Source organism: Anser anser (assembly GCF_964211835.1).
Source record: "Anser anser genome assembly, chromosome: 2".
Taxonomy (NCBI): Eukaryota; Metazoa; Chordata; class Aves; order Anseriformes; family Anatidae; genus Anser; species Anser anser.
In genome coordinates, this window is record NC_139721.1 from 58795309 (window position 1) to 58807211 (window position 11903).

An 11903-nucleotide genomic window follows, 5' to 3' on the forward strand; every position below is an offset into this window, starting at 1 on the left:
TTTTTTCACTGCACTTGACTCTCCCTGATTTTGCACACTAATTCTAAGTAAATTACTTACTATTTTAATATGCATATGATATGAATTTTCCTATCTGGTTTTCTCTAATAACAGCTAGATATTTCTTCTTGTTTATTACTCCATTACTCATTGCATTTAAATAATTTATCTTCTTAACATTCTTTATAATCTTGATTAATAGATCTTGGCATCTTGATTTTGTTCTGGGCATTTCCATTATGATCCAATGTTTTTCACTGCTCATGCCAGTAATAGATTTATTACATTGAATGAATCATACAACATCTATACCTATCTCCATTTTCTTTTCAATCAGATACACATTCCAGGTGGGTACCAATGAACTTTAAATAATTTCTTTTTAGCAAAAATGAAAATCCCACATTTCCATTTTCAATTTTATTCATTTTCTGAAACATATGTTTTATACTGTCATTGAAGAAAAGCATTGTATTGATATTTTCCCCTTAACAGCAAACATAATAGTATTGAATACCTTTGCTTTCACCATAATCCACAATGAGTGAAATTAATGACACTGCTCTGTGAACCCAGTGCACTAGGGAAAAGTTATGATGGAACTTAAAAACAAACAAAGAAACAAAAAAAATAATTTTGTCCTTTTTTTTTTTTTCCTTTTTAAGAACAAGATCATTTTCATGAAATAAAATTCCAGTTCTTAAACATATAAGTGAAATTAATTGAATTTCAGACTACACATACTATCTCAGTATTGGTGGTATATTTTTGTTTGTTGTTATTGTTTTGTTTTGTTTTCTCCCAATTATACATTGGCTAACACTAACTACTGCAAAATTTCATAGGAAAGGCAGTCATCCTTTTATACCTGCATTTTATTCTAATGACTGTGTTGACTGTACATCCCAAGAAGCATCAAAATATCCTCTTGGTTAGATTGCTATAATGTACCTTTGAAGTATGACTTTTTGAAATAAAAAAAAAAAAACATATATGTTGAGGTGTTATTTTGCAAAACATTAAGACCTTCTCAATCACATCTCCTTTCTGAAATCTTGAAGAAACATGCCTTGACAGCTACAAAAAACTTAAAAAATACTCAACTTAAAAAGGTTCATAGAATCATTTCCTCCACTAAGTGTAACATACACCACAAACAAAGGTTTATTTTCCAGAAGAAAGACGAACAAACATGCAAAAAAAAAAAAAAAAAAAATTCACTGATTCTTCGTTACTTCCAATAGGAACATGAAAAACATCTGCATCATGTTCCCCTGTTCTCCTTTCTCTTTCCCTCTTTCCCTTCTTTCTTATACACACTTCCTTTTATCACTCCCAATGCTATCAAGATACTTAGAAAATAATCAGGCTTGACAGTTCTGGGGTTGAGAATAATATCTTGTCATCTAACATCCCAGCAGACACACACTGAGTAATTTATCACAGTCCAAACAGCAGGGTTGCACTATCTCATATTAAATGTAAGAACCTTATCTAAAAATGTGATCCCGTGTGTGTTTAGTGAATTTGGTTTGAAATACCATGTATTTATTCAGATCTTTCTTTCAGTGTTAATCCTCCATCTGACAGCACCTGAGATCTCCTCTGTAAACATTGCTATAAAAATGCCACTATACTAATTAAAATGAAAGATTTCAGCTATTATTTATTTATTAATTCAACCAGCATGTTTCTAAATAAGACAGAAGGATAAGAGCAAGTGGATGGAGGAGAGGGGGAAAAAATCTCACATTATACTTGCAAATTATATGTGTAGAGTGTCAACTTTGGTCCATGAAAATTAATGGTTTGTAACAGAGCTAGTTATTTCCTCTTAGAATACATCACTTATTACAGACCAATTATAAACACAGTAACTCTGATACAATTACAAGTGCAATAAATACACCAAAATATAACATTTCTTTGTGGATCACAAATCAAAAAAAAAACTGACAGTGAAAGATTCATCCAGAATTTCACTAATTTGGGTAGTATCAAAATATCACTGTAGTGAATTGTCTGCTGCTACTGGATTATATAAAGTAGTTAATGTGTGTATATCCTATAGGACTTCTGACTCTTCCTCTTCATTTTCACCATCCTCCCTTTTTAAATAGTTGGCATATATGTATACAGTCATAGAATCAGAGAATCATTTAGGTTGCAAAAGACCTCTAAGATCTTTAAGTTCAACCGTTAATGTAGCACTGCCAAGCCTACAACTAAACCATGTCCCTGAGCACCACATCCACACTTCTTTTGAATACTTCCAGGGATGGTGACTCAACTACTTCCCTGGGCATCCTGTTCCAATGTTTTACAACCCTTTCAGTTAAGATTTTTTTCTTAATATCCAGCCTAAACCTCTCCTAGCACAACTTGAGGACATTCTTCTTGGCCCATCTTTTGCTGTTTGGAAGAGGAGACCAACCCCTACCTTGCTAGAGCCTCCTTTGAGGTAGTTGTAGAGATCAATAAGGTCTCCCCTAAGCCTCCTTTTCTCTAGGCTAAATAATGCCAGTTCCTTCAGCCAGTCCTCATCTGACCTGTTTTCTAGACCCTTCACCATCTCTGTTGCCCTTCTTTGGACACGCTCCAGCACCTCAGTGTCTTGCTTGTAGTGAGGGGCCCAAAACTGAACACAGTATTTGAGGTGCAGCCTCACCAAAGCCAAGTACAGGGGGACAATGACCTCCCTAGTCGGCTGGCCACATCATTTCTGATACTAGCCAGAATGCTGTTGGTCTTCTTGGCCACATGGGCATGCTGCTGGCCCATATTCATTGTGCTATCAATCAATACCCCCAGGTCCCTTTGTGCCAGGCAGCTTTCCAGCCAGTCTTACCCCAGCCTGTAACATTGCATGGGGTTGTTGCACCCCAAGTGCAGGATCCATCACTTAGCCTTGTTGAATCTCATGCACTTGGCCTTGGTTCCTCAGTCTGGCCTATCCGGATGCTTCTGTAGAGCCTTCCTACCCTCCAGCAGATTGAAACTCAGGCCTAATGTAGTGTCATCCGCAAATTTACTGAGGGTGCACTCAATCCCCTCATCCAGATCATTGATAAAGACATTGAAGAGAAGTGGCTCCAGTACTAAGCCCTGGGGGACACCACTAGTGACTAGCCTCCAACTGTATTTAACTCCATTCACCACAACATTTTGGGCCCAGCCACTCAGACAGTTTTTAACCCAACAAATCGAACACCTATCCAAGCTACAAGCAGCCAGTTACTCCAGAAGAATGCTGTGGAAAAGAGGGTAAAAACCTTTATTGAAGTCTAGGCAGACAACGTTCACAGCCTTTCCCTCATCCATGAAGCAGGTCACCTTGTCATAGAAGGTGAACAGGTTAGTCAAGTAGGACCTCTTTTTCGTAAACCCATGCTGACTGGGCCTGATCACATGCTTGTCCTGTATGTGCCACATGACTCTTGAGGTGATCTGTTCTCTAACCTTCCCCACATCAAAGTCAGACTGATGGCCTTATAGTTCCCTGAGTCCTCCTTCTGGCACTTCTTGTAGATAGGTGTCACATTTGCTAGCAAGCAGTCCAGGTAGCCAGGACTGATGATAAATGATGGAAAGTGGCTTGGTGAGCACTTCTGACAGCTTCCTCAGTGCTGTTGGGTGGATCCTATCTGGGTCCATAGATTTGTGCGAATCTAAGTGATGTGGAAGGTAACTAATTATTTCCTCTTTGATTATGGGGGGTTCATTATGCTTCCCATACTTATCTTCCAGCTCAGGGGGCTGGGTACGTGGGTGATAGCTGGTCTTGCTACTAAAGTGCATCTACACCATGGCACACAGCATTGGTAACAAACAGGAGGAGCTGGAAGACATTGTGTGGCAGGCAAACTATGACCTAGTCACCATCACTGAAACATGGTGGGACAACTCCCATGACTGGAGTGCAGCATTGGATGGCTACAAGCTCTTCAGAAGGAACAGAAAGCTAAGGAGGGGCATTGTCGTGGCCCTCTGTCTTAGACAGTGTTTCAATGCTGTTGAGATTGGGGTTGGGAACGAAAAGGTAGAGTCCTTGTAGATAAGGATCAGGGGGTTGGCCAACAAGGCGGACATCCTGGTGGGGGGCTATTATAGACCACCAAACCAGGATGAAGAGATGGATGGGGCATTCTATAAGTAGCTGGTGGAAGTGGCGCAATCGCCAGCACTGTCTCTCATGAGGGACTCTAACTTCCTGGAAATATGCTAGAAATACAATACAGCCTGAGGAAGCAGTCTAGCATGTTCCTGGAGTGCGTGGAAGGCAGCTTCCTGACTCAGCTGGTCAGTGAGCCTACCAGGAGGGGTGCACCCACTAGACCTACTGTTCACAAACGGAGAAGGACTGGTGGGAGATGTAGTGGTAGGGAGCTGTCTTGGGCAGAGTGACCATGACACGGTAGAGTTCTTCATTCTTGGTGAAGTCAGGAGGATTGTGAGTAAAACCGCTACCTTGGACTTCCAGAGGGCAAACTTTGAACTGTTCAGGACACTGGTAGGGAGGGTCTCTTGGGAGTCAGTCCTGAAGGGCAGAAGGGTCCAGAAAGGCTGGATGCTCCTCAAGAAGGAAATCTTAAAGGTGCAGGAGCAGACTGTACCCATGTGCTATAAGATGAGCCGGTGGGGAAGAAGACTGGCATGTCTAAACAGGGAACATTTGCTGAGTGTCCAAGAGAAAAGGAGAGTTTATGTCCAGTGGAAGAAGGGACAGGCAACTCAGGCAGAGTACAAGGAAGTTGCCAGCATATGCAGAGAAAAAATCAGGAAGACTAAAGACCAGCATGAGCTCAACTTGGCTGCTATGCTTAAGGATAAAAAAAAAAAAAATGTTTTGTATAAATATATTAATGGCAAGAGGAGGGCCACAGAGAAGCTCCATCCTTTACTGGGTGCAGGGGAGAACATGACTACAGAGGGTAAGGAAAAGGCTTAGGTTCTTAACACCTTCTTTACATCTGTCTTTACTAGCCAGACCACTTATCCTTGGAGTACTCAGCTTCCCGACCTGGCAGTCTGGGACGAGGAGCAGAAGAAACATCCACAGTTCAGGTGGAAACAGTTAGAGACCTGCTGCTCCACCTGGACTGTTACAAGTCCATGGGGCCAGACGGGATCCACCCAAGGGTGCTGAGGGATTTGGTGGATGTGATTGCTGGGCTGCTTGTCCATCATCTACCAGCGATCATGGTCATCCGAATAGATCCTGGATGACTGGAGACTTACTAATGTGATGCCAATCCATAAGAAGGGTTGGAAAGAGGATCCAGGGAACTACAGGCTTGTCATCCTGACCTCAGTGCCAGGAAAGGTGATGGAATAAGTCATCTTGAATGCAATCATGCAGTATATGCAGGAAAACCGGGGGATAAGGTGCAGTCAGCACGGTTTCGTGAAAGGCCAGTCTTGCCTGACCAACCTCATCTCCTTCTATGACTGGGTGAACACCCTGGTCAATGAGGGAAAGCCTGTTGACATAGTCTACCTAGACTTCAGCAGGGCCTTTGACATGATCTCCCACAATATTCTCTCAGAAAAGATGGCAGCCCATGGCTTGGACAGGTACTCTCTTTGCTGGGTTAGAAACTGGCTGGACAGCTGGGCTTAGAGAGTAGTGCTAAATGGAGTGAAATCCATCTGCCAACCAGTCACCAGTGGTGTTCCCCACGGGTCAGTGTTTGGGCTCATCCTCTTTATTATCTTTATTGATGACTTGGATGAGGGAATTGAGTGCACCTCAGTTAGTTTGCAGATGACGCCAAGTTGGGGTAAGTATCAATTTTCTGGAGAATAGGAAGGCCCTGCATAGGGACCTGGACAGGATGGGTCAATGGGCAGAGGCCAACGGTATGAGGTTCAACATCGCTAAGTGCCGAGTCCTGCACTTTGGCCACAACAACCCCATGTAGGGCTACAGGTTTGGGGCAGAGAGGCTGGAAAGCTGTGCAAAGGAAAAGGACCTGGGAGTGTTGATTGATGCTCACCTGAACATGAGCCAGCCGTGAGCCCAGGTGGCCAAGAAGGCCAACGGCATCCTGGCTTGTATCAGGAATAGTGTAGCCAGCAGGACCAGGGAGGAGATCGTCCCCCTGTACTCAGCTCTTGTGAGGCCACACCTCAAGTACTGTGTTCAGCTTTGTGCCCCTCAGTACAAGAAGGACATCGAGGCTCTGGAATGTGTCCAGAGAAGGACTACAAAGCTGGTGAAGGATCTGGAACACAAGTCCTATGAGGAATGGCTGAAGGAACTGGGGTTGTTTAGTCTGGAGAAGAGGAGGCTCAGGGGAGACCTTATTGCTCTCTACAGCTACCTGAAAGGAAGGTGTGGGGAGCTGGGGGTCGACCTCTTTTCACAGATAACTAGTGATAGGACTAGAGGGAATGGCCTCAAGTTGCACCAGGGGAGGTTTAGGTTGGAAATGAGGAGACATTTCTTCTCAGAAAGATTAGTGGTTTCATGGCTGTTAGATAACTGTCTTTACCAAATGAATGGATCTTAGAAAAAAAAAAAAAGTTACATGATAACTCTAAATAGACTGTATAGTAATTTTCTATTACTATACGTGCGCCCAGGTACGTGACTTTTTCTCATAACTTTTCTCCATGTTTACCTGTAGTCAAAAAAAATATACTTACAAGAAGACATGATCAGACACCTGAGCTGGAAATTGCTATGGTCTATTTTTCTCCTGTGGTTCTTCTTGCAATTGAGTTTCTCCATCTGTTACAGTTTTGCATAGAAAAACTGTGAATTGAAGTTAGTGTGAGCCTGGAAAACTGCCAATATGCTTTGTTTAGACCCTGCTTGTCTCTAAAGTATTAAAGCATTTGACTTTTTGTAGTGAAGAAGTTACTATACAGAATGCTTTTATTTTATTGCTTTCTATTATATAGGCATTTTATGTTTTAAAAGTCTCTAATATTCAAGTATATTTTATCACAGTGTGTCTTCATGCCAAATTCTCCAGAATAAAGGAGTATTCCATTGTGACTGTTCTCATTTGGAAGAAAGCATTAAGAAAATTTCTGTGAGAAAAGACTGAACAATGAAAGGATCAATAATGAGACTAACTTGAGAATACTGAAAGAGGATCAAATCAGTCACATCTTACATAAAGGTAGGGTGATCAAAGAGGCTATAGCAATAATAGTGAGAGATAGGAGATTGAAAAATAGCCTCAGTCTTGCCATCAGGACTATGTAGGAGAAAACTCTTCTTATCCCTGCATTTAGTCTGTGTTTCTAAATGCTAAGAAATGCTCTGATGCTCTGACTGAATACTTGAAGTGGTGGCACAACCATCACCGTCTTTTTCTTCAGTGTTCAAATGTTTCATATTTTAGCACTGTTTTTACTAGCTCTATTCATCTTAATTATTTCAAAGCTCTTCTCTGAACTTTATCTGTGAACACTGTCTTAAGGCACAATTCTTAGCTACATGAAGCCTCCAAATTGTAATATGCACAAATCACTGTAGTTGTAGTGGCGCACTACATATATTGAAACGAACACAACTCACTAATCAGCTATGTACCATAAGCTTTCTTTGAAGCCACAAAGACAAATTCTGCCCATCTAGAGTGATTGCTACATGAGAATTTACATCATTGGCAAGGATTTGAAGTATCATTGAAAATCAAGCATTTCTATAGGGTGATATTAAATGTATTTCTGATATCAGGCTAATTGTAGAGTAAGAAGAAAAGATCTGAAAATCACAGTTTGCGAGACAGTTTCCATCTATAGTAAAGAGTATAGAAGTTTTCAAATAACAAGGTTAGTAGTTGTGTTCCTGTTTAAATGACTGTGTTAGCTTACGGTGAAAATAAAGATGATTAAAGCATTCCCATCTCTGAGTTAATATGTCATACTCCTTTGACAACTTAGCTGAGAGCTTCCACAGTCCTCTTATATTGTTTTCAGGTAGAGAAAATGGCTAGTCATGTACAAAATCATTTATCGGAATTAAAGAAATGCTGGAAAAAAAAGTCTGAATAAAATCTAGTGTAGTTTCCTTGCATTGTATGAATGTGTAACAAAATATTTTTCATAGATAACAAAAATCACAGCAGTGAAAACAATTTTCTTTGCAACAAATATGAACTGAATCAATGTCTAATGAACCATCAGAAGGGGGAATTAAAAATGTGGAAATATTTCTGTGTTTTTAAACATCTTTTAGTTTTCAAAAACTGCAAGCAAAAGGAAGACAAATAGAGTTTTAGAATATACATTTAGAGTCCATAATGTTCACCTGAATTCAGGTGTTAGCAATACTGATTTTATTTTTATTTTTTATGTCTTAATTCCTAACTTCAGAATCTTCTGTTTATTGTTCTGATCTTCAGGCCCGACATTTTTATTTTTTTTTTCTGTGTGAGCAGACTTCCACTTCCACCATTGAAATGGACTTTTGAAAAGGAACAAAAAAATCTTTTCACAGGATTACCTTTGTCTCTGTATTCTCTTACACTATTGAATATGAAGTACTTAAAGAACTATATCCTGCACCACAAGTGAAAATAAAAGTGACCTAAGAGACAAGATGTTAGTCTGGACTTAGGAAATCTTTGGCTACCTTCTTTGTCTTGCTGGACAATTTCTGTGTGAGGAGCTCAAGTGATGAAGTGAAATGTATCAGTATCTTAGATAGACAGAGTGCTAGCAAAGTCTTTTATCCCACGCTCCCCCAGAGGGTGGGATTTATATTTTTTTTATTCCAGAAGAATAAAATTCTTCTAGGTATGCTGTTTTTTTGGAGTTTCCTTGCAGATTTTTGTCTTTTTTTTAGATCTACAAGCAAGCAGAAGAATTATTTTATGTCTTCTGTCCTGAGAGAGAAAATTTGTATTTACTGTACCCAGAAGTAATGAAGAAGAATCTGCCCCTTAACTGTTGTTCAACATCAGGGCCAAACAGGGTTGTATTTCAGTACAGTTTATAAAAGAAAAGGACCTCATTTGACCTTACTTGACATTATTTGAATAATGAAAAGTGATTTATAAAATTGATGCAAGAAACTGTTATTCTTGAAGAAGATTTTGCGTTACTAAAAGTCTCATCCTGTGTGCTTTTCTCATGCTATAACCCCAGTAACTTCAGCAGATTGGCATGGCTTAATACTCAACCCTACAAATACTACACGTACATAATTTTATTCCTGACATTTTCTCAAATTGAAATTTAACAGCTAAAGTGAGGTGTGAGAATGTGTATATATAAGCTATTCCAAGTTTTCAAACCATTTTCTAGTTATATACTCTGAACAAGAGACATTAAAATCAATGGGTCACTATTAACAAACTGAGGCAAAGTATTCAGTCCATCAGCAAAAAGACATAAACAGCAACACATTCCTTATACACATATTAGCCAATATTAACATTTAAATCTTAAATTCACCATCCACTAAAAAATAATCTCCTAGCATTTAACTGAGTGATAGTTATATTATGTAAATAGAAGGGAACACGTAATCTGTAGTTAAACTTTTTTTTTTCCTAACAAAAAGGTGAAGCTAAAAACACAATACATCATTTAATTAAAATAAACTGAAAACAATATATAATTAAAAGTTTCTGAACTTGGTTTACTTCATCTGCTATCTGGAGGACCCCTGAATTAGTTATATTTGAGTACTGAAGTAGATTTTCAGATGTGCAGAAGTTGACTATCTTTTAATGTCTATCTACAGATCAAAAATAACTCGAGAAGAAACCTCATTACACAAGATTCAGAAACAATAACTACCAATGTACATCTTCTTACCCTACTTAAAATCATTGATCTGTATGTTCTATACTTTAACTTTAAGCATTTACACACATATATATATATATAATATTTATAGAAATAATGTTTCTGGTATTAATCTGGGAAATGGCAAGGAATTCAGCTGTGACATGAGCTCTGAGAAATTCTGTGAGCTTCAACACCTTTCAGAACCTTTTATGGTCAATGGCCTCTGTATAAGAAATGCTGTAGAGAAAGCAAAGTTTTCTCTATGACCAAAGTCCAAGAAAACAGACTTCAGACAAGATTATGCCCTAAGGACCCTAAATAATCACCACACAAATATTTTATCCCATATTTTAATCCCTGCAAATTGACTTCTTCAAATCTACCAACTATTCTACACTATTAGCAACTTATACGCTAGTATGTGTCTTAGATTACAGCCTTCCTAAAAAATAGAGCTAACTGAAGAATGACAAATCTATGGAGCACATATCTTTGGGTATCTTAAAGTAACTGTGACACATTCTGAATCAAGCCCTTCATCTGTGTCTCCCACACAATATTTCTGGAGTCGGTCATGTCATGGCTGACTAAATACCTATATTTGTGGAGTGAATTTAAAATCTCAAAGAAGCAAGCTGCATACAAGCCACTTTAATACAATGGACTGAGTACCCACACCAGTGAACTACAATCTTCATTTCTGTAGTACTGTGTACACTATTACGATATTTCTATATTAATATATAAACTAACATGTACTATGTTGTATTTCTGCGACATAGAGATTTCCTTTTGGATCTCCTGAGTTCCATCTACACCATTTGAGCTTAATCTTGGTTAAGAACAACATTTTGGTCCTGACCAGTCTTCCAAAAAGAAGGTATTACTACCAAATAGAAAGTACCCTGTGGTATTGTTCATTTTAAATATATTTAATATATTTAATATAAATTTAATATATTTAATATAAAATATATTGCCTCCTCTTACAGGTTTATTACAAGTATCAGTGAGACAGTTAACATTGATGTGTTTTAGCCTATATATATGTAGCACAAAAGATATGTGTAAATGAATGTCAATATAGTAACAATAGGATTTCCAGTCGCACAATAACATTTTAAATTGCCTCTTACACAATCTCTAACTTTAAAATATGTGGTGAAAGACAAGATAAGCTTACAGGTCTGAATTTTTCCCTCTCAGTGTTTTTTGAAAAGTAGTCTCTGTAGAAGGAAGGACACTTTCAAAAACCCAATATCTAATCTGATTTTTAGTTCTTGTAAAAAGGTTCCTTTTCATTATTCATTTCTTCAGGCTCCTGAGACTGCTTTTCAAATTTCCAAAGAAGCAGTGTTGGAATTCAAAAAAAAAAAAAAAAAGACTATACAACATCTAAAAATAGGAAGCATTCAGTTTTACCATAATTGTGGTAGTTAAGTAACTAGCTCAATTTAAATGAGGTTACTTATGTGTGACTTTTTGCATTACCTCTGGTCCTACCCAAATAAGCCCCATGTTTCTTTAAATGAAGCTTGTTGATAATACATAGCTATCATGCCATTCCCTTTGAGTGCTTGGGGAAATAAAAATTCATAGCAATTGATTGCCCTGTGTAGCCATGGATTCAGATGCCCTTTCAAATATTCATAAAGATCTTAAAGGGGTCCCTGTGGATCCTATTTGACTGTTGTATGTTTATATATCCCTCTAGTCTTCAGAAAAATTGTCAAACAAAAGTCACTTTAGCAGCTAGATATTATTGAATCTTTCTACCTTGTAGAGTTTTGCATTCTTATGCTGTGTATTGTGAGTGAAAAATGGAAAAAGATGAAGAAATGTTTATGAATATACTAAGTCTTAAAAGTACTTCATTAAAGCTGGGTGCTTGAAAGTTGTTACTGATAATAAATGAATGAAAGAAAAGGATGGAGGTGTTAAAATTGGAGTGAAATAGAGAAAAATCTGAGATAAAAATAAAAGACAATAATGTCACTTTTCCACTCAAAGTCAGACCACTAAATTCAGAGTTGCATGCTTGTGGAGCCTTCAAAATTGCTTACTGAGATCAATGTGAAGATGTACTACAAATATAAAGCCTTTTTTATTTTTTTAAACTTAACTCTGTTTTAGAAAATATTTTTTAGGTG